This window comes from Canis aureus, chromosome 13 (genome assembly GCF_053574225.1).
Source record: "Canis aureus isolate CA01 chromosome 13, VMU_Caureus_v.1.0, whole genome shotgun sequence".
NCBI classification, from domain to species: domain Eukaryota; kingdom Metazoa; phylum Chordata; class Mammalia; order Carnivora; family Canidae; genus Canis; species Canis aureus.
In genome coordinates this window covers 67,742,080-67,767,032 of record NC_135623.1, presented here as the reverse complement: position 1 = coordinate 67,767,032, position 24,953 = coordinate 67,742,080, and positions in this window count along the sequence as shown.

The window sequence follows — 24,953 nt, the reverse complement described above, 5'->3', positions numbered from 1 at the left end:
GCCCCCGCCCGCGCAGCCGCGCCCCTGCCGCCCACCCACGGCGCCGCCTGCACAACCCCGCGGGGCCCACGGCCCGGTCACCAGCCCCGCGACTCGGAGGGACTCAGAGCCTGCCCCCGGGGAGGGACGCTGGGGGGCTCAGGGCGTGACCCCGGGGTCCCGGGATCGAGGCCCGCGCTGCGCTTCCCCCTCGGCCTGTGTCTGTCAGGAAAGAATAGAATCTTAAAAAAAAAAAAAAAAAAAAAAATCCACATGCCACCCCAAAATATGCCACTGGTACGTGACTTACTGTGAGATGAAGGCAGTCGAGCCTCGGCAGAGTCAGGAAAAGCCCGACTTTTAGGCGTCCCCGTCCTAAGGGCCTCCACGAGCCCCGTCGCGCTCACAGCATAGTGGGGCCCGGAGAGCCACCAGCAGAGGGAACGTGTCCCCCTGACAAGGCTTCTCCGCCCAACACGGCGACCTTGTTGGCCAGGTTTTCCCACTCCCCTTCCCAGGACCTGCCTCTCCCAGCGGGGAAGCCCCGGGCTCCTGCTCTTTTGAGGTGGGGATGCTGTGGACGTCGTCGCAGTCGGCTGGTGGCCCTTGAGGCTATCTCTGTGACACTCCGGGGCACAAATATGGAACCAGATCTTTTCCCTGTTATTCCACCTCAATTTAATTCTTAGACTAGTCACTGGGCCTAAAAGGACAGAAGGAACATTTTTCCTCCCCTACAATCCCAAATTCTTAGCATCAGGTAAATAAGGACTATAACATCCACGTAGACCCTTGTCTACCACAGAACGTAAGGAAACCTCAATTTTGAAGCTTGAAACCTCGTGTTCCTGATGGCCCAGAGTTCACACACACCCAATTTGGTCTGCTTTTTTCATCCTTGGTCCGAAAGTATAGAGAGGGGAGGAAATACAAGTTTCCCTCCGTCCTCCTAGTTCTTGGCTGAGACTCCCCTATAATAAAAAAGCATTAACAGAGAAAAACAAATATGTTTTACAGTATGTGTACATCTGGATACAAGGAGATAGGACTCAGGAAAACTGCGGGACTCCCCCTCGGGCGCAAACCACCACCTTAAATACCATCTCCAGCAGCTGAAGACAAAAGAAAGATGGGGGGGGGGGGGTGGGCAGTGTGAGGAGGTTTAGCAGGGAAAGCGCAGGAGACAAAGGCTGGGTTGTTGTGCAGATTTGTGTCCCGGCCTTCTTCAAAGATCAGGGTTTCTAGAAATTTAGCCATGCCCTTCTTCCGGGTACAGACAGCAAGAAACCCTAACAAATGCATATTTCTCTGAGGACTGTAAATTTCCCTCACAAAAGGACAACTTCCATTTCTATTATCAAAGATTCTCCTGCATTTGCTGCCTTTCACAAATAATTAGCTTGAAATAATCCTTAGGCTGTGGAAGAGCTTATTTTGGGATGGCAAATTCCCAATGGATGGCTCCTCTTCCACCGCCCAACGTACTGAAATAGCCTGTCGAGTAGTGGGATCCCCCTGTCGAGTAGTGGGATCCCGTCAGTAACATCAGGACATGCAAATTTAAACAACAAACGCAGAAAAATATTTTCAATATGCTACCTCTAAACAAAGACTACCTACAAAATAAGTAAAAAAAACCTGAACTCCCTGTGGAGAAAAAGAAGCATAAAAATGGCAGTTATGGGAAACACAGAAACGTAATCATTTAAAGAATTATAAATTGAAAAATAAGTTCTCCCCCCTTTAAGTGCTTATTGTATTGGTAAGATTTTTAAAAATACCATTTTGGCTTTAGGAGGTAGAGATTCCAATACTGTAGACAAGTGAAGTAGAAATACTTTATTTTTAGCAATGCTGAAATATCAAACATTTTTTAAACTTTGCCCTTATTAATGCCACCTATCCTAATTCCAAAGTCACATGTTAAAAATGGAAAATAAAAAAAAATAAAATAAAAAATAAAAAAATAAAAATGAGAAAATAGGCTCCAAATGGTGTAAGGCCCAGTCACCAAGACTTAACTAGTTCTGGCTTCAGGAATGGAGTCTGTCCATCAGGAATCACCCAGTTAATCTACCTGAGGGTCCCTCGCTACCCCCTAAAGGAAAGTAAGCTTGTGATGACCAACCCACTTGTTTGCCGGTAGAATTTCCTGGTTCCCGCTCCCTTCTGCCTATAACCCTTTCACTTTGTACAGCGCCTGAGAGCTCTTTTCCGTTAGACTGGAGTAGGTCTTTAAAATGTATTCATCTGAGGGGCACCTGGGAGGCTCAGTCTGTTGAGCATCTGACTCTTGGTTTTGGCTCAGGTCATGATCTCAGGGTGCTTCATCGGGCCCTGCGCGCAGCACAGTCGCTTGAGATCCCCCCCCCCCCCTTCCTCTGCCCCTTGCCCTGGCTTGTGGTGTTTCATAAATAAATAAATAAATAAATAAATTTTAAAATAAAATTTACTCATTTGAGTCTTTCTTAAAACACACATAATTTTTTTTAGATTATTTATTTATTTATTAGAGACACACAGAGAGACAGGAAGAGGGAGAAGCGGGCTCCACGCGGGAGCACGACGTGGGACTTGATCCCGGAACTCCAGGATCACACCCTGGGCCAAAGGCGGCACTAAACCGCTGAGCCACTGGGGCTGCCCCACACACATAATTTGAACAAATATTCAAATATATACAAAGCTATTCTCTTCAGCATTGGTTTGAACTTCAAGTAGAAACATTAGAAATCCCGTCAGTACGGGTTGAATGGACGATGTCACATATGCGTTATGCACATTCTTTATAAGAGAATAACAAGCAGATTTTAAAGAAAGATGTACTTTCTTTAAAAAGATGTGCTCATCAGTACTCAACGTAGGGACAAGAAAGATGCAAACAATACATTGTAGAATGAAAAAGGTTGACTTCTCACTCTCACCACTCTAGTCCCAGGAATTCACTCCCCTCCGCCCCCGGCCACTGGACTAGTATACTCAGAATTTTGTATTCTAGAAAAAGAATATGGTACATACATGACGTACTGGGTCAACATCCCCAGAAGAGTCAGAGAAAACACTTCCTCATCAAACACAGTGATGTTTATGGAGAATGCCTAGGTTTTCAAACCAAGTAAGATAATTAAAGCTATCCTTTATGGATTATCCTTTACGGATTTTAAACAACTTCCTGCCCGGTGAAGTTTTGCCAAATACCTTTTGCACCAAATTTATCACAAACTTGTTTTACAGCTGTTTGAGTTTCAGACCCATGGGCGCTTCAGGATGACCACATGACCTGGAGCCTGAGTCGACCAGGGCCGGCCATTCCTGCCTCTGTTTACACAGATGCAGGATTTGCAAAGTGCTCAGTTGCCCCAAATCCTTCACTGGGCCCACAGGACCCCTCGAGGTCTGACCCTTTATCTACCGCCCCACCTCCCCCAAGCTGGCCTCAGTCCCAGTTCTTCCTTCACGTGCTCCAGGATGACGAACTTTGGCCCCAGCACGTTGGCATACTGCCCACCTGGAGTCGGGCAAGCTCTGGCTCTGGCCCACCCATCAGTCTCCTTCCTTAGTTCCTCTTCTTCCCTCTGATCTCACACATCCCCTCTGGCCTCAGTATCCTAGTTCAAGGTTCCCCTCCGTGAACCTGAATCACTGTTGTGGTTTTCTTTGAGATCAAGCTGTTTTCCACACTAACCATCAAGACAGTATCCTTATTTTTCCTAATTGATCCTTAAGCAACCAGGTCAGGAACTCATTAAATATTTTTTGGATTAGGTCCCCGGTGCTCCCTTACAAGCTCTGGGACCTTGGGTAAACTACTTAACCTCTCTGAGACTTAATCTGCCCTCTGTAAGAAAGCTGACCGGTTAAATTAAGGAAGCCCAAGGCCATGCAGGGCCCGACGGTCAGGGGTACAGGGGCCCCTGGCTCTCTGCCCTCCGCTCTCCTCACCACAAACCACTTCTCACTGAGACATCCTCTGAGGAGATTCCACGTCAATGTCAGACCCACCCTCTGGGGGCTTCATCACGCAGATATTAATTCCGCTTTAGGGCCGGTGGGACCTAGGTATCTGTAGCAAACATTTCAGGTGACCGTGAGCAAGGTTGTTTGAGGGCCAGGGAACCATGACGTGAGACACGTGTTGTGAAATAAGCCAAAGCCCAGCTTGTAGCTCCTGATGAGGCGGGCTTTCTCCAGGACCCTGAGTGCTGAACTCAGGGGGCCACGGGCCTCACCACCCCAGCCTCCCGAATCCGCACCCCCCATCTCCCATCCCGGGGCTTACCTGAAGAGCGGCCTCTGCTAGGGCTCCTTTAGCAGCGCAGAGAGCCACGCACAGATAGAGGAGGGAGCAGCTGACAGGCCCCCACCCAGCACACAGGGTCCCTCCTATAGTGGGAGGGGCATGGGCCAGGGAAGGGTGGAAGGGAAGGGTGGGGGGGGAGTCCTGTAATTATAGTGAGCACTCAACTGTCTTTGGCCTAAGAGCCATAGAGTCTTCCTCATAATAACCATGTGGGGCAGTTTCATTCATTTGTTCATTCATTCATTTTTACGTATTTACGTCTGTCTGTCTGTATGTATTTATTTAGAGAGGGGAGGGGAGGGGCAGAGGGAGAGGGAATCTCTCATGCAGACTCCCTTACTCCTGCTGGAACCAGAGTCACAGGGCTCCATTGCAGAACCCTGAGATCATGACCTGAGCAGAGTCCCAGGCTTAAATGAACCACCCAAGCACCCCACTCATTTTATTTATTTATTTATTTATTTATTTATTTATTTATTTATTTATTTATAAGACAGTGAAGAAGAGAGAGAGAACAGGAGGGAGTGGGGCAGAGGGAAAAGCAGACTCCCTGCTGAGCAGGGAGCTCAATGAGGAGTTCCATCCAGCGACTCCAGGATCGTGACCTGAGCCAAAGGCAGACCCTTAACTGACTAGCCACCCAGGTGCCCCCTCTATTCATTCATTTTTAAAAGTAAGGTCTTCATATAAATAACCAACACACACATGAAAAATGCTCAACATCACTGGCATCAGGAAAATACAAATCAAAACCACAATGAGATACCACCTCACACCAATCAGAAGGGCTAAAATACCACCTCACACCAGTCAGGAAAAAACAAATATTGATGAGGATATAGAGGAAAGGGAGCCTTCTTACACCATTGGTGGGAATGTGAACTGGTACAGCCACTTGGGAAAACAGTGTGGAGGTTCCTCAAAGAGTTAAAAATAGACCTGCCCTACGACCCAGCTATTGCACTACTAGGTATTTACCTCAAAGGATACAAACATCGTGATTTGAAGGGGCACCTGCCCCCCAATGTCTATAGCAGCAATGTCCACAATAGCCAAACCATGGAGAGAGCCCAGATGTGCGGGGTCAGATGAACGGATAAAGAAGATGTGGTGTGTGTCTATGTATACATATGTACATACACACACGTGTACACACGTATGTATAATGGAATACTACTCAGCCATCAGAAAATGAAATCTTGCCATTTGCAATGACGTGAATGGAACTAGAAGGTATTATGCTAGGCAAAATAAGTCAACCAGAGAAAGTCAATTATATGATCTCATTCATATGTGGAATTTAAGAAACAAAACACAGGATCATAAGGGAAGGAAGAGAAAAGTAAATAAGACAAAATCAGAGAGGAAGACAAATCCTAAGAGACTCTTAATTATAGGAAAACTGAGGGTTGCTGGAGAGGAGGTGGGTGGGGAGATGGGGTAACTGGGTGATGGGCATTAGGGAGGGCACATGATGTAGTGAGCACTGGGTGTTATGTACAACTGATAAATCACTGAACTCTACCTCTGAAATGAATCATTCGCTATATGATAATTAATTGAATTTAAATAAATTTTTTTAAAAAGGTCTTCCCCCAATGTGGGGCTTGAACTCAACCCCAAGATCAAGAGTCATGAGTCATGAGCCAGGCACCCAGGGCAGGTTCTATTATTTGCATTTTTTAGTTGAGCAAACCAGGAGAGGTTGAGAAAGAATAAAAGAGATTTCAACCCAGAGCCTGCCAGTTGGGTTACCCATCGAAAAGGATCCTCCTTACAGAAGATTAACACTGAGGGCACCTGCGTAGCTCAGGGTGTGATCCCGGGGTCCTGAGGGGAGCCTGCTTCTCCCTCTGCCTCTGCCTCTGCCTGTCTCTGTGTGTCTCTCATGAGTAAATAAATAAAATCTTAAAAACAAACAAACAAAACAACAATCATTGAGGGTGCCAATATGAAACAAGCACTAGTTCACAGGCACATACTGATTTTTTAAAAAATATTTTATTTATTTATTCATGAGAGACACACACAGAGAGGCAGAGACCCAGGCAGAGGGAGAGGCAGGCTCCATGCGGGGAGCCCGGGGCTTGATCCCTGGTCTCCAGGATCACACCCCGGGCTGAAGGCAGCGGTGCTAAACCGCTGAGCCACCCAGGCTGCCCACACAAACTGATTTTATGATAAAATTACTGAGAAATAATCTAAGTCCTTTTTATCTGATATATATATATATAACATAAATATATAGACAAGATACAAAATAATTAAATTACTTATTTTATTTAATATATAACTATATATTTTTATATATTTATATATAATTAAATAAAAAAAACATGATTCTGACATGATTCTTATAACATTGATAATAACTTTGGGGGCAGCCCAGGTGGCTCAGCGGTTTAGTGCCGCTTTCACCCCAGGGCCTGATCTTGGAGACCCGGGACCGAGTCCCATATTGGGATCCCCGCATAGAGCCTGCTTCTCCCTCTGCCTGTGTCTCTGCCTCTCTCTGTGTCTCTCATGAATAAATAAATAAAATCTTTAAAAAAAAAAAAGATAATAACTTTGGGGATGGTTGCATGGAGGTTCGTTTCCTATTCTCTTTGTATAGTTTCAAATTTTTATAGCAATATTTTAAAAAGATTTTACTAAGGAAAAAAAGGTTTTACAGCTGAAAACATTTTTTGTATTCATGTGAATCTGGTATAATGTATAATGGAACCCTGTAGGAAATAATACTGTACGTATATGATATTCTTCAGCTAACCTAATAAAAAATAAATCAGTTAAAAAAAACTATTATTATTGGTGAACAGTGAAAGATTGCAGGCAAGAATACAGTATTAATACCATTCATGAGTGGCACTGTAAAAGCAAATACCAATGCTGTTTTTAAGTGAATACCAGAACGAAAAAGCAAAGCCGAACATGATTTAAATGAGTTCCTATACAGTGTGTACAGATCAAATGAACATAGCAGTAAATTAAGGCTAAATTATACGGACTTAGGCACACAAAGCAATACTTTATATCTTACAAGAATACGTCCAGTCTTAAAGACAAATGAATCACCTTCAAGTAGGTGCTCAATGGAGGAAGAGAGAACAGGAGTGGGGATCAATGAGAGGGGATATTTTAAAAAGACAAACTGTGTGGTCTTGCATAAAATGATGATCATACGGTCTGACTGAGGACAGTTTCTCCCACCTGGGACTCCCTCAGAGCGGGAGTGCGCTTCTCCCTCTGCCCTCCACCTGCACCTGCGCTTGTGCCCCCACCCCATGCATGGGCGTTCTCTCTCAAATAAATAAATAAAATATTTAAAAATATTAATAAATCCAGTTTCTAAAAAAAAGAGAAAAAAATGAATTCTCTCTGTAGCAACACTATATGCACACAAAATGATATATTTGAACAACTCTTACTTATAAAATTGAAATACGCCATTTTAAAAAAGCAAGTTTAGGGGCAGCCTGAGTGGCTCAGCGGTTTAGTGCTGCCTTCAGCCCAGGGCGTGATACTGGAGACCTGGGATCGAGTCCCATGTCGGGCTCCCTACATGGAGCCTGCTTCTCCCTCTGTCTGGGTCTCTGCCTCTCTCTCTGTGTGTCTCTCATGAATAAATAAATAAAATCTTTAAAAATAAATAAATAAAAAAGCAAGTTTATTTCATCCTCTTACTATGCCTCAGTTGTTTTTAAAGTATAAAGACAAAGTCTGTATCTATTAACAGACGTATCTGTGACACCAATAGTACATCATTCCCCTCACTATCCTTGTCAACTGGTTTATTAAGGGTCATTTTAACTTTTGTTAATCTAATGGGGAAAATATATCTCAATTTAATGCTCTTTTCTCTGATTACTAGTGAATTTGAGAATTTGTTAATTTGGGGCCCCTGGGTAGCTGAATTGATGAAGTGGCCAACTCTTGATTTTGGCTCAGATCTCATGACCCTGAGATCAAGCTCCATGCTCAATGGGTAGTTTGCTTGAGGTTGTTTCCCTCTGTCCCTCCACTCTGCTCTCTCTCTCTCTCTTAAATAAATAAATCCTTAAAAAAAGAGAGAATTTGTTAATTTGTATTACTTTTAGAAATTCTCTGGAGGATCTTCTTTCTCTTTCATTTTTCTTAGCATTATCTAAGACTCCTTTATGCTAAGGGCTCAAAATTTTCCTCCAGCTGGCATCTTTCTAGACCAGAGTCTTCTGAATGCAACTGTCCAATGGAATCATTCACTTGGATTTCTTACTTGCATCTCCAGATTCATGGGTTCAAAATAGAATCCTTGATTTCTCTCCAACCATCACTGCCCAGAACCTGCCCCCACCAGGACTCTCCATCTCAAATCTAGGGAACTTCTGTTCTTCTAATAGCAGAGGCAGACACCTAGCAGGCATCTGATTTCTCCCGTTCCTTTACCAACCCATCAGCAATTCCTGTTGTCCTCCCTTGGGAATATATCTCTAAATTTTGTACATGCCCTTGGGGAGCACCAGGGTGCTCCTGCCCCGACCTGACTGTTACCTTATATCCCCACATTCTTCAGAACTGCAGTGTGGTCATGGGGTATGTGACTTTGGGGATTTTGGCTTTCTGTGGGTCCCGTGAAGGGAAAAAAAGTGGAGACCACCAGCCAGGAGCAGAACCTTAGGAAACAAGTTCTAAAGGCTGGCAGAGGAAGAGCTGTTTGCCAAGCAGATAGAGAAACAGTCAGCACTGTCCTGTGTCTGGGGGATCAAGACACTAAAGGCCCTGAGAAAGTGTTCAGTGGACTGGGAAGCCAGGTCACTCATGGATTGGTGGGAGCAATTTCAGTAGAAGAGGGGAAGGGGGAACCCAGAGATATGTAAAAGAGAAATGTGGATTATAATCCTGAATGATAATTAGCCTAGAGCAGAAAAACAAAATGTAAAGATAGATTTTGGGGGGGGCACCTGAGTGGCTCAGTTGGTTAAACATCTGCCTTTGGCTCAGGTCATGATCCTGAGGTCCTGGGATCGAGCCCCATGTCATCGGGCTCCCCACTCAGTGGGGAGCCTGCTTCTCCCTCTCCCTCTGCTGCTCCCCCTGCTTGTGCTCTCTCTCTCTGTCAAATCAATCAATAAATAAAATCTTTTAAAAAAAAAGTAGATTTGTGGGATTAATTGGCACCTCTGATGGAAGGTAATTGTATCCCAATACTGCCCCATCCCTGACCTGTTGGCTAATTCCATTTAGTTCTTTGGCCCAACCTGTAGATAGAGGAAAATGATCAGAGATGAGGCGAGGCTTCCGATTTTAAGAAACAACCTGAATGTCTTCAATTCTATAAACTCTAATAAAGATACAATATAATAAATGTGGGGATTCTAATAAAGTATGACATATTCAATATTTAATATTTTCTGGAGGAGGGGATCCCTGGGTGGTGCAGCGGTTTGCCGCCTGCCTTTGGCCCAGGGCGCGATCCTGGAGACCCGGAATCGAGTCCCACGTCAGGCTCCCGGTGCATGGAGCCTGCTTCTCCCTCTGCCTGTGTCTCTGCCTCTTTCTCTCTCTCTCTGTGTGTGACTATCATAAATAAATTAAAAAAATGTTCAAAAAAATTTTCTGGAGGAGAAACAAATAAGTGGAGAGAAATGGCAAGTGATGAGCATCGAAGAATATAGAGTCTATTTGGTCATCTTTTGAGGTCACGGTCCTACCCCCTCCAGGGACGTACAGTCCTCTGGGTTCAACATCCCCTAACCCGTGTTTCATTACAGGTAGCTAATTTTTTCTGATTCTATATGATTCCAATCATGTCTTGTGAAATATTAACACATAAACTATGGAAAAGTTTCTTACAACCTCCTTCAATCTTGTTCTTCTTATCTGTCTTATGAAAATATGAATCTATATTTGATCACAGTTCTCTCTAGAATTACTTATGAGTATTAAGTAAAGAACACATCAATGAATAGATCTTGTTTGTTCAATGAATAGAATTGTTTGTTCAATACAGAACAAACCAACTGTAAAAATTAAAGCCTATGAGACACCATGGGAAATCTGAACATAGAGGGATATCTGCTGATCTTAGAATTACAGTTAATTTTTTAAGAGTGGAGGTGCCTGGCTGGCTCAGCCCATAGAGCATGTGACTCTTGATTTTTGGGTCATGAGTTTAAGCCCCATCTTGGGCATAGAAATTACTTTAAAAATAAATAAATAAACTTTTTAAAGGGTGAATGTGGCATTATTATTTTTAAAAATATTCCTCCGGATGCCTGGGTGGCTCAGTGGTTGAGCGTCTATCTTCAGCTCAGGGCTTGATCCCGGGGTTCTGGGATGGAGTCCCACATCGGGCTCCCTAGCCTGCTTCTCTCTCTGCCTGTGTCTCTGCCTCTCTCTGTGTTTCTCATGAATAAATAAATAAAATCTTCAAAACAAATCCTCTTCTTAAAAAAAATTTTATAGTAATCTCTACACCTACGTGAGGGTCAAAACTACAGTCCTGAGATAAGAGTTGTACTGTCCATTGACTGAGCCAGCCAGGCACCCCAGGACTCATCATCTTTTAGAGATAGATATTAAAGTTCATTCAGATGAAGTGATATCATGTCTTCAAATGATATATTATTTTAAAATAATCTAAGTGAAGAGGGGAGAGGTGGGACCAGAGTCGGCAGATAAAATAAGATTGGCCACATGTGGGTGACTATTGAGAATGAGAGATTTATGGGATTTTATTATCCCATTTTCTTTGCTTATGTATATATTTGAAATTTCTTATAATTAAAAAATTAAGCAAGCATGGGAAAAATAATGATGTATGTAAGGAGCTTCATAAATAAAAGAAATTATTTGGAACATTATTATTGCTACAATGGTTTAAAATACCTAAACACAGACATACAGAATGAAACAATAATTCCATTATCTAGAAATAATCATGTTCTGAAATATGTATATCCAGACATTTTTTTTTTCTGTATGATGAGAAATACAGAAACTATCGGCACCGGGTACCTGGATGGCTCAGTGGTCGTCCGCCGTTGGCTCAGGTTGTGATCCTGGGGTCCTGGGATCGAGTCCCACATCCAGCTCCCTGCAGGGAGCCTGCTTCTCCCTCTGCCTGTGTCTCTGCTTCTCTCTCTGCGTCTCTCGTGAATAAATAAAGTCAGAAGAAAGAAAGAAAGAGAGAAAGAGAGAGAGAAAGAAAGAAAGAAAGAAAGAAGAAAGAAAGAAAGAAAGAAAGAAAGAAAGAAAGAAAGAAAGAAAGAAAGAAAGAAAGAAAGAAAGAAAGAAATTACTGGCATGGATACTCCGTTCCAATAACTGCACTCAGAGACTTGGCCAAACTTTGACTTGACTTCTAGCAGCTTCTGATCCTGTACTAGAGATGGCCCAACCCCCCTTTGAGTGTCTGTCCAAAAAAGTTCAAGGCTGTCAAAATCCTCCCCAACCCAAGGGTTACTTTAGAATATTTGGTTGTATTTTCTTTGTATCGATATATAGATGCTTTTTAAAAAATAGATCTTTCTACATTCTTCTTTTGGCTTCCAGACAAGAGTTTTATGCAATGTCCCTGAATCCTTGTCAGTCAGAAGAGCTAAACCATTTACCCCAACCAGCTCACACAGCTTGAAGAAAGGGGTAAGAATGGACTCCGATCTGTGCGACATCTATTTGAATCCAAACGGTTGCTTTTTCTACAACCCCAGTCGGCCTAAGTCCAGTGATTTCGGGTGCCCAGGGTGTGGGGAGGAAAGAGAGAACGGAGACTGGAGGGATATGTGGCCACAGCGTAGGAAGGATAAAAGTGCAGCTAATTAGATAAAGAGAGTGAGGCAGGGGCCTAGAATGTCCTCTCGCCCAAAGAAATAAAGCAGCGTGGGCTGGGCTGGGGAGCTTGTCAGAGTAAGTTCACACTTTAGTTGCCTGAGGACATCTTCAGATTCCCTCTACCTGTTGAGTCTGCATTTTTCCCTCCCAGGGGTCAAAGGTCTTCCCTCTAAAAGGTAATTATTTTCTGGGTTCCTTCTTGTGGCCTCATTTCATGGGTTCCCTCTCCCAACAATTACTGCGCAAGGTGCTATGCTAGGGCTCTGGGCAAACCGAGTCCCTGCTTTAGCGGAGTTTCTAGTCCGCGGAGGGGTTTGTAATCTAGTCCCAGGATAGGCACTAGCTAGGCCGTTTCACCTTTCACCGGGGATGTTGAGTGTCAGATGCCATAGAACAGTAGACTAGGCCGCGGTGACAGGCTTACCAACTCTCCCCCTCTCCCCCCCAGCAGGCAGGTGCCATCGAAGGTCTCCCTGGGGAGGTGACTAAGGTCAGGTGGAGTCCAGTCTCAGCAGCGATTATCTGGGCAAAGAAGGCAGGACAGTCCACTCCAGGCCAAGTGAAGCGCTTAAGGGAGTCTCTGTGCAGAAAGGAACATGGGGTGGCTGGAAGGGCAAGAAGGCTAGTCTGCGTGCAGCACCGCTAGGAGGGCTGGGCACGGGGGAAATGGCTTAGGCGCGGCAGGGGGCCAACTGAAGGTCAGATGCTTGGAGTCTTTTAGGCTAGGGAGGTCGGGCCAGAGCCAGACAAGCCAGAGAAGGGGTTCCCGGGTGTCCCCAGGAGGGTGCACCAGAATCCAAGCACGGAGTGCAGCAGCAGGACAGCAGGATGTGCTGACAAACAGGCCGGGGGAGTTAGGAAGGAGAGAAGCAGAGGTGCCACCAGAATTTTGCTCTAGCTGTGAAGAGAAAGGAGTTTCCATCGAGTGAGAAGGAGAAGACTGGGGGAGGAGCAGGATCCCAAGAGAGGCTGGGAAGGGTGGGGAGACCTGACATTCTGCGCATGCCTACTGCTAGTGTACAGGTTCACAGCTGGGTAAAGGGCCTTTGCAACTTCCTGTCCCTGCCTCCATTTGGGTGTTTCCTGAGGAGTGGGTTAAGGCTCAGGGAGAGGAAGGAGCATTCCCGAGGCACCCGGGGATAAAGCGGAGCCCGGATTTATTTATTGGCAAAGATTTACTGGGAGTCTACTGTGAGCCAGTAACTAAGCCAAGGGCTTGCGGATGCAAATATTAAATTTCTCTTCCAAATTTTTTGTTCTGAAAATTTTGAAGCATGGAGAAAAGTTGAAAGGATAAATAATGAGCACCCTTCCACATAGATTTAAGAATTCAACAGTTAAAAAAAAAAGAATTCAACAGTTATTTGTCATATTTTCTTTATATCCGTGTGTGTATTTATGTATGCATATACCTGGGTTTTGGGTTTTGTTTTTGTTTTTGTTTTTGTTTTTTTTTTTGGTTTTGTGGTTTGTTTTTATACTTATACTTTATATCTTATTTTATTTTTTAAAGATTTTATTCATTTATTTGTGAGAGACACAGAGAGAGGCAGAGACATAGGCAGAGGGAGAAGCAGTCTCCCTACAGGGAGCCCGATGTGGGATTTGATCCCAGGACTCAGGATCACACCCTGAGCCAAAGGCAGATGCTCATCTGCTGAGCTACCCAGGCATCCCTAGACTTTATATTTTAGAGCAGCTTTAGTTTCACAGAAAACTGAGAGGAAGGGATCCCTGGGTGGCGCAGCGGTTTGGCGCCTGCCTTTGGCCCAGGGCACGATCCTGGAGACCCAGGATCGAATCCCATGTCGGGCTCCTGGTGCATGGAGCCTGCTTCTCCCTCTGCCTGTGTCTCTGCCTCTCTCTCTCTGTGTGACTATCATAAATAAATAAAAATTTAAAAAAAAAAAAAAAAAAGAAAACTGAGAGGAAGGTACAGTTATTTCCCATATTTTCACTGCCCCCACATGTACACAGCCTCCCCTATTATCAATATCTCCCACCACGGTGGTACATTTGTGACAACTGATGAACCTATGTTGACTTAACCATAATCCCCCAAGGTCCATAGTTTACGTTAGAGTCCACTCTTGGTGGTGTACATTGTATGCATTTGGACAAATGTATATTCATATGTATGTACCAGCATCAGAGCATCCAGAGCATTCCACTGCCCTAAAAACTCTCTGTGCTCTATTCTTCCCACCCCAATCCCAACCCTGGCAAATGTTCCTGTCTCCATGGTTTTGCCTTTTCCAGAGTGTTATATAGTTGGAATCATACAGCATGAAGCCTTTTCGGATTGGCTTCGTTCACTCAGTAATGGGAATTTTAGGTTCCTTCATGTCTTTTCTTGGCTTTAATGAAGGATAGTCGGAAGAATGGTCTGCAAGGCCAAGCCCCCTCCCACCCCCCCACCACCCTAAGAGGAAACCACCCTTAAAAGGATTTTACACCACCCTGGGACCTCCACCCTTTCCCACGTGAGAAGTGGGTGACAAAAACCTGATTGGGCAACAGATGCAGGGAAGTTAACCAGATTAAAACAGCCCACCAACATGCCCATAAAAAACCCCTGGATCTAATCACCAAATTCTCAACCCTCTCCGGTCCCCTCCTTCCTTGGGAGCTTTGTACTATCACTCAATAATCTTTGCTAGCGCTCAGTAAACTTCCTTTGCTGCCCCCACCCTTCATCTCATCTACCTCTTCATTCTTTGAACCCCCCCCCCCCCCCCCCCCGGACCAAGAACCTTGGACACTAAAGGAAAAGAAGTGCTCTAACAGTTTGATAATTTATTTCCTTTTAATACTGCATAATACTCCTTTTTCTGGATGCATCACAGTTGATTTATCTACTCACCTACTGAAGAATATCTTAGTTGTTTGCAAGTTCATTTATTTATTTAGAGAAAGAGTACTTGCATGCAGGGGGAGGGCAGAGGGAAGGAATCTTCAAGCAGACACTCCCTGCGGAGTGTGGAGCTGACTGGGACTCTGGACTCCACCCCAAGGCCTATGAGATCACACCAAAACCAAGAGTCATAAGCTTTTAACCAACTGAGCCACCCAGGAACCCCCAATTATATTGCTTTTAAAAGAATATTTCATTTAAAATAAAAGGCAATGATGAGTGCTGTTCCCATACAAATCCAAGTTCCTATGGGTCCTCCTCTCCACCCACATAATTGTCCTCCCTAACTCACCTTCAAAGACTGAGGCTGAAAACTGTTTTGAGAGTCATTTTCCCACTTGAAGCTACAAACATGTACCTACATGTACCTACTACTATTACTCTCCCTTTGACTCCATCCCCTCTATCAATTCCTTAATTCTAAGTTTTTCAAACTCAAATATAACACTTGTTCCATTTCAAGCATTGGAATAGCTTTTCACTAGTCAAACAATAATGCTTAGATGACACCAACATCTTAAGGGAACTCCCATTTTTTGGCTCCACATATCTCTCATACCACGTAGCTTAGTTGAGATTTTACATTTATTTTTGTCAACGTTTGGTTAATGACACGACACTGGAGTATATCGCCCATGATCTGAATTTTGCCTTGTTTTCTCTCAAAACTGTATTACCCATTCTTATTCTTACGTCTTTGGCCAAGCTATACTGCCTGGACACTGGCTTGTTTTATTTATGTATTTATTTATTTATTTATTTATTTATTTATTTATTTATTTATTTATTTATTTTAAAGATTTTATTTATTTATTCTTTTTTTAAAATTTTTATTTATTTATGATATTCACAGAGAGAGAAAGAGAGAGAGGCAGAGACATTGGCAGAGGGAGAAGCAGGCTCCATGCACCGGGAGCCCGACGTGGGATTCGATCCCGGGTCTCCAGGATCGCGCCCTGGGCCAAAGGCAGGCGCCAAACCGCTGCGCCACCCAAGGATCCCCTTATTTATTTATTCTTGAGAGACAGAGAGGGGCAGAGACTCAGGCAGAAGGAGGAACAGGCTCAATGCAGGGAGCCTGATGTGGGACTTGATCCCAGGACCCCGGGGATCACACCCTGGGCTAAAGGTGGCGCTAAACTGCTGAGCCACCCGGGCCGCCCTGGACCCTGGTTTTAAAAGCTTTACCATCACTTCTTCTCCCAAAAGGTGAGGGAGTGCAGAGTTCTGTACTGTAACCTCACCTAGGTTGGGATTACTGAATGAAGTAGGTGGTGGGGATTAGAAGGTGGTATGGTTAACCTCGAAATGAAAGGAGCAATCACCTCTTTCATCAGTTCACATCTCATTAGGTGAATGGGTAGGTCTGCTCCACCCTATAGGATTATGCTCCATCAAGGTTTTGTTATTTTTTTACCCCAACTACCACAAGTCAACATTGTCACTGTATTTCTAGAAAATTACCTGTAATGTGGTATTTGCCATGCCTATTTCATAAGTAAGGTATGATTCTTTTGCGATTCTAAAATAATTACTCAGACTTCAAAAAAAAAAAAAAACACAAAAGAATCTACCATAAATATAAATCTCATTCAGGATTTTCATGGAAGATGCAGTAAAAGCTTAAAAAAATAGATGAAATTGATCTACATAGATGGATATGAAGAAACTCCAGGTATATTCCAGTGAAGTAAACAATACGCAGAAGGCAGCACAATCTTGCTCCTGTTGGTGTAAATTTCAACTAAAACGTGTTCCTTTGTTTGTATATTTACATACATACAGACATTGGCGTGGGGATACTGAAGGGACTTCACTGTAACGCTGGAGAGAAGCCAGAGGAGTAGTGTAGTTCATGTCTCCTTAGTCTCTTCTGATATCGAAGAGTCTTTCTATTTCATAACACTGATATCCTTGAAGAGTACAGGGTAGTTATTTTGTAGATTATCCTTCAAATAGGTTTAACACTGCATAATACTCCTTTTTCTGGATGCATCACAGTTTATTTATTCTATTAGGATTGGCAGAGAAGTGATGCTAAATACTCAGTGAATCACATCAAAAGGCACATGCTGTTGGTTACCATCACCATTGGAAATAAAAACTGAGGTCATTTTGGCTAAGGTGGTGCCTGCCAGAGATTCTCCACTGTAAAAATTGCTGTTATTCTTCTAAATTAATCTTGACAGAGTTTTCATTAAACATAGGGATAAAAGACTTTCATTCATGCAAGAACTCCAAACATTTCTCTCCCATGCCTCCTTCCTCTGGAAGCTGCTGAAAATATAATCTACCAGGACAAGGGACTGACCTCAAAGGAAATCATGTCGGGAAGCCTGGGTGGCTCAGTGGTTTAGTGCTGCCTTCAGCCCAGGGCATGATCCTGGAGACCAGGGATCAAGTCCCACGTCAAGCTCCCTGCATGGAGCCTGCTTCTCCCTCTGCCTGTGTCTCTGCCTCTCTCTCTCTCTGTCTCTCATGAATAAATAAATAAAATCTTCAAAAAAAATGTCCTAACTTAAAAAAAAAAAAAAAAAAAAGGAAATCATGTCAAAGGAGACACCAAAGGAATCCTCAGGATGACAACTGGGCAGCAGCCCACAGAGCAGCTGCTCTGGATCAGAGCAAGTCAGAGGCTCCCCAAGAGGGTCCTGCAAGATCGAAGTGCTGGAAGGCCAGGCGTATTTGAATGAATTCAGGGGGTGTTTAGACAATTTTGGATATAGTTTGGGAATAAAACAAGCACAAGGAAGTGGAGAAGAAACAAAATAAATACATGAGACAATGATTAACTATGGGAAAATACTGTGTGCACAGAACAATCAGTAGATCTTATATGACTCAGATTTGAATAGTCTTGAAATATGTTATAGACTGAATTATGTGCTCCTCCCCAATTCTTTCATTCAAGCTATAACCGCTAGTACCTTAGAATGTGACTATATGGGATACCCAGGTGGCTCGGTGGTTGAGCCTCTGCCTTCTGCTCAGGGCATGATCCCACAGTCTGGGATCGAGTCCTCCATTGGGCTCCCTGCATGGAACCTGCTTCTCCCTCTGCCTGTGTCTCTGCCTCTCTCTCTCTCTCTCTCTCTCATGAATAAATAAATAAAATCTTAAAAAAAAAAAAAAAAGAATGTGACTACGTATTAGAAAGTGGGTCTTGAAAGAGGTAATTCAGATAAAACAGGGTCATAAAAATGCAACTTTAATCAGGTATGACTTCTGTCTTTTTAAGAGGAGAAGACACTAGAGATGACTATACACATAAAAGAAAAGGCCAAATGTGGGCATGGTGAGAGTTCCTATCTATAAACAACGAGAAATTTCTCGGGAGAAATCAAACCTGTTGTATACCTTGATCTTGGAATTTGAGCCTTGTAAGAAGTGAGAAAATAAACTTATTTTTAAGCCACCCATGTTGTGGTTTTTGTTATGTCAGCCCTAGCAAACTAATACAAAATATAAAGTAATAGAAAGATAGAAAAATTAGTTTTTTAAGGAAATAACTACTATAGGAAGGGCCAGAGACTGAAAAGGGATTGCCCTAAACCCTCATTTTTCCAAGTAGGATGTTAAAAGATAATGCATCAAAATCAAATATGCATAGGTATCACTATTAGCATATTTGGATTCCAAACGGAAGGACAGAGGGAAAGAAGGAGGGAAGGAGGGAAGGAGGGAAGGAAGGAAGGAAGGAAGGAAGGAAGGAAGGAAGGAAGGAAGGAAGGAAGGAAGGAGGAAGGAAGGAAGGGAGGAAGGAAGGAAGGAAGGAGGGAAGAAGGAAGGAAGGAAGGAAGGAAGGGAGGAAGGAAGGAAGGAAGGAAGGAGGGAAGAAGGAAGGAAGGAAGGAAGGAGGGAAGAAGGAAGGAAGGAAGGAAGGAAGGAAGGAAGGAAGGAAGGAAGGAAGGAGGAGGGAGGGAGGGAGGGAGGGAGGAAGGAAGGAAGGAAGGAGGAAGGAAGGAAGGGAGAGAGGGAAGGGGAGGGAATAGAATGAAAGGAAGGAAGGAAGGAAGGAAAGGAGAGACCAGGAGAGTGTTAAGTGGTTGCTTCTTAGAAACTAGCAATGATCACAGCAGTCTTGGGCCTAGTAGAGAAATGGAAGGCTTATCTTTATGTGTATCTTTACTAAAAATAAAGGTCAGACACACAGGGCAAGTACTGTTTCTCTGTTAATTGCTTATGAGAAATCAAACGAGCCACGGTTGCTGGGTCAATGGCACTGAAATGAAGAGGGAAGGCAGCCCCAAAGCCCAGTGATGGGGGATGTGGATGGAGGTTCAGGGTTTTGAATTATAACTCCGGGAAAGGCAGGTTATCAATCCACCAAGAAGAAACCAGTCCTAAAAGTGACACCCATGTAATCACTCCAACACTTTATTTGCTGTTTCCACCCTATGTGCTTCGTGGGGAAACACTTTCGTCTCCAATGATTGGCTTCTCTCCCAAAGGCACCTTCCAGCGCAGCCAAGAAGCTGTTCCCCATCTGGGGCTCTGCCCTCATGAGGGAAGTTGCCTTCAGGAGACTCTTAGACACCTAGATTTGGAGACTGTGAGGAGACGGAGCTCACATCTGGTCATTCTCTCATTGAAAAGGGTGGAAATGATAGCAGAGAGGGAGAGGACGCTCCTGCTCCTGCGGGCAGAGGCTTGAGGCCTGGAGGTGGCTTACGATGCCATCTCCTGATCATCTCTGGAGAGAAAAAAATTCACAAAGGAAATGATCAGAAGTCTTATCTCAGGGAGGGTGCCTCACTGGCTCAGGTGCTAGAGCATGCCTCTCTTGATCTCAGAGTTTGAGCCCCATGTTGGGTGTAGAGTTTACCAAAAAAAAAAAAAAAAAAAAAAAAGATTAAGAAAAATCTTTTTTTTTTTTAATTTTTTTTTTCTTTTATTTATGATAGTCACAGAGAGAGAGAGAGAGAGAGAGGCAGAGACACAGGCAGAGGGAGAAGCAGGCTCCATGCACCAGGAGCCCGATGTGGGATTCGATCCCAGGTCTCCAGGATCACGCCCTGAGCCAAAGGCAGGCGCCAAACCGCTGCGCCACCCAGGGATCCCGATTAAGAAAAATCTTATCTCAGAAGTTAAACCCTCTACAATAAAACTCACAAGAAAAAGAAAAATCTAAGGAATTGTACTTCCCACAGACATGACAATATGTTATTATTTTGCAGTTCTAAAGGGTCCACACAAATTGTGTCCTCTCTCAAAAAAGAGATGGAGGACTAACAACCATGAATCAACAATTCCCAAAAGAGAAATAAAACTGGGGGAAAAAAAGTGAAATATTTGCCAACAGATTGAAAATATTCTTCCATAATTTGGTCTTATAGTTTATGATTTTGTTAATATTTTTACTTTTATTCAATTTACATACTTGCACAAGCCTGTAATCCTACTTCCACCACTCGGATTATGAAATAGATGTTACCAGCAGCCCTGGAAGCCTTTCTCATCAGTCACTGATCTGTCCCACCTCACCAAATATAAGCATTATGCTATGTCTAATGCCATACAATCGTTTTTCCCGTATACACGGTATGTATTATTTTGTGCCTGGCTTTATCTCATACCTTACATCTGTGAGATTCATCCAAATTGATGGATAAAGAGTATTATTGTCTTGGGGCATCAGGGTGGCTCGGTTAAGTGTATGACTCTTGATTTTGGCTCCAGTCATGGTCTCAGGGTCCTGAGATCAAGCCTTGATGTGGGCTCCCCACTCATCGGGGAGTCCTCTCGAGATTCTCCGTCTCCCTCTGCCCTCTGTCTCTCCCCCTGTTTGCACCTGGGCATGTGCTCTCTTTCTCAAATAAATAAGTAACTTTTAAAACAGAAAAGTATTGTTTTATCATTACTGGTTAATGCTTCCCTATGTGAATATACCACAATTTAATTATGGCTCCTAATATACAACATTAGGTTTATTAACAGGTTGTACATGTTGTGAAAAATGTTGTCATGAACTTTCTTGTACATCTTCTAGTGCTCACATTTTGATGCCCTTTTGTTCATACTTCTGAGGGTTGCATAACTTGAAATAGAATAACTGGGTCTCACAGTATGTGCATGTTCTGAGTTAGCTGATAATGCAAAATAGTTTTCTAAAGTGGTTGCACCAACTTGCAGTCTCACCAGGTGTGTCTGTACATTCCAGTGGCACCACATATCACCAAGATTTTATATTCTGGAGTCTTGAAATGTGCTTTGTGGTCTGGCAATCAGATATTGTCTGAAACCTTATCATAAGGGTTTGAGATGATTAAGTGAGACTTGTCGAGGAGCAGCCCGCTTTCTATTATCTCACTGTGAGTGGCTAGCCATCCCCTGCTCCAAATTAAAGTTTGGGATGCTTATCAGGAAGCATCTTCTGTGGGATACCCTGAAGTCCAAGGTTATTCCCTCAATCCTGAGAGTCAGCTGAAAGCTCTACTCTCTTTCTAAGCCTCTCAGCCTCTATTTGGATCAGTAACTACTTCTAAAGGAAAACTTCCTCTTCTAGGATCCATTCCTGCAAATCTGCATAGCTGGCAGCTCAATGATGACTTCAGAGAAATGCGTTTTGTGTGTGTGTGTGTGTGTTTCTCCGTTTTATTTTGCTTTGAAATCATGATTCCCAAGTTTATTCTGTGTATCATGTGAAAATCACAGGTTTTCCAACTTTCAGGGTTTTCAGGGCAAATCTATTCTAGACCAAATCCCATCCACTTTATTTACACAGTTTGATATAATCTTGCAGTTGAGAAGCTTACATGAAAGACAAGTAAACTTTGATATAAATCCAGTGCTATCAAAAACACAGTAAATCTACTACCTTACCTGCAGATTTGCTTTCAGCAGTTTTAGTTACCCACAGTCAACTGCACTCTGGAAGCAGGTGATCCTCCTCCTGACCTATCATCAGTGTCAATGACAGCCTAATGCGATGTCACAACACCTACGTTATTCACCTCACTTCATCTCATCATGTAGGCATTTTATTATCTTATATCTTCACAAGAAGACAGGTGACTACAGCACAATAAGATATTTTGAGAGAGAAGGATGATATTCACATAACTTTTATTACAGTATATTGTCTAATGATTCTATTTTATTATTAGTTATGGTTGAGCTCTTACTGTGCCTAATTTATTAAGGTTTATCATAGATACATTTGTATAAGAAAAAAACATTGTACAGGATCCAGTACTATCTCTGGTTTTAGGAATCTAGTGGGGATCTGGGATGATATCTCCTACAGTTAAGGGGTGCCTACTGCAACTTAAGCAGAAAGTGCCTGGTCATATTTTAGGTTCTTCACAAGATTTGAATTATTTTTTTTCAAAAATTTATTTTTAGGGACACCTAGGTGGCTCAGCAGTTGAGCATCTGCCTTCGGCTCAGGGTGTGACCCCAGAGTCCTAAATGTGATAATTTAGGTTTACTAAATGTGATAATAGACAACTAGAGTATTCTGAATAAAAGTAGTTAATAATTGCAGGTATTATTCTCTTGTAGCTGATTCTTGTATTCTCATCCTTAAAATATAAATGTGATACTTTTATATTATTAAGTCATCTGTGTCCTCCTCAAAGCCTGCATAGACAAATGACTGTACACTTTAGGAAAGAGGTAAATTCAGAAAAACTAAAATGATATAGATGAAAGCATCTCCAAGAAAACTGAAGGGGGGAATTCCACTGAGGTGTGTCCTCTGGTGAAAATTTACTTTATGGCATATATTTTCAAAGTACCTGCAAAATTACACTTTCTCTACTTACTCCTGTCTCAGTGCTTATAGATGTGTAGAGACTACAGCTGAGGTTACAATCTGTGCTTGACCCATAGGACATATTCTCTAGATAGGCAAAATTGACCTTTATCAGAACAGGGTTCCTAATTATCAATAAACCTACTTTATTTTTTATTTTATTTTTTTAAATTTTTATTTATTTATGATAGTCACACAGAGAGAGAGAGAGAGAGAGGCAGAGACTCAGGCAGAGGGAGAAGCAGGCTCCATGCACCGGGAGCCTGATGTGGGATTCGATCCCGGGTCTCCAGGATCGCGCCCTGGGCCAAAGGCAGGCGCCAAACCGCTGCGCCACCCAGGGATCCCAATAAACCTACTTTAATTTGACACTGATAAATATATACAAACACATCTCTGAAAAGGAGAAAAAAAGATTGGTAAGAAAAATAATTCTGTAGTCTAAGAGTTTTTAAAATTTCTATGTAATCCTCATAACATCTTTGTATGTTAAGCATTATTAACATTCTTTTATATAAGACAGAGCTCAATTTCTGACTTTTAAGTGATAACATTAAAAACTCCACCAGAATTCCTGGAGCCAGTTTCAACAACTGGATCTTAAGTTATCTTATAGTACTTTATCCCATTTTATGAATCCCTCATAAACAATGTAAAAAAATAAGAGAAAATACACTCCTTTTTTTTTTACTCCTTTTTTTTTAAGATTTTATTTTTATTTATTCATGAGAGAAACAGAGAGAGAGAGAGAGAGGCAGAGACACAGGCAGAGGGAGAAGCAGGCTCCGTGCAGGGAGCCTGATGTGGGACTCGATTCCGGGTCTCCAGGATCACACCCCGGGCTGAAGGCAGCGCCAAACTGCTGGGCCACCGGGGCTGCCCAGAAAATGCCCTCCTGATACACTATTAGAACACTTACTAGCCGTGTGATGATGACCTTGGCACACAGGAGGTGCTCAACGCATGACTGTTCTTGCCATACCCTCTCTCTCCAGCACCCAAATCACTTCACACATTTAATTTCCTAGCTCTTCTGAAGCCAACTGAAGAGAGTTGACCTGGCCATGAATCTCTCCCTTTTTGTCTGATCGCATTTCAGGTAGGGCATATTCGTTTTCATTGTTAGAATGAAGGAAGTAAATGTCAGAGTGTTTGAAGTAGTTTCAAGCACATGTAGAACATACCACGCACACGGATCTCTCGGGGGACCATCAGATATGTGGGTTCATTTATAGGGAGGATGCCTCCTAGAGAAAGAAGAGTTTTGTGGGGGCACCTGACTGGTTCAGTCAGTAGAACATGTGACTCTTGATCTCAGAGTTGTGAGTTCAAGCCCCACACTGAGTATAAAGATTACTTAAAATATGTTTTTAATTAAAAATTAAAAAAAAAAAAGAGCTTTGTTAAATTTGTTTATTTGTTAAGTTCCCCGATCCCAGGATGAAGAAAATGCAAGCACTGGAAGAGGAAGAATACCAAAGACGCCCCAAAGGAAACTGGACTAAGAAAAGCCATATGTGTGTCTCCAATGGTGAACATGAATACCTTACAAACAACTGTGGCTTCCCGTTGGTGTGAATGTTGTGAAGGTTGGTGTCCGAGGACGCAAGCAAAGATCAGAGGATTTCTCTCCCAAACCTAGGATATTGTCTCCTTAACATTTCTGTTGGCATTTGTCCTAAGGGTGTGGTGAAACGAGGGTGTTGGAAGGCCAGAGGGAGGCTAGTTGTGTTGGTAGTGCACATGGAAAATGCTGTAGACCTGACCTGACGGACGTCAGTGGATTACAAAGTGGATATACACGCACCATGACTGGTTGCCTGTGGAGAGTGAGGGGGTACAAGGAGCCTCCGAGTTCATGATATGGACATTTGGGTGATTTGAGCTACCATCCCAGGTAGGGAACACTACGGAAGAGCAGGTTTGGGGAGAAATTGAAGTTAAATATTGGTCACATTGGGCTATTACATTGGATTTCATTGAGAAATGCAAGCAGAGAGGTTCCTTATGCAGTCGGAAATCCTGACATTTGTGGGACAGGTCTCAGCTAGAGGTAATGAGTAGGAATCTCATGCAAAATAAAGCCATTAGAGTACATGACATCCCAAAAGGATGTTGACAAGGGAAAAGGGAAAGGCACGTGGTCCTTTTAAATATTCGGACACTACTCAATTGCCAAAGGGTCTTGTTTT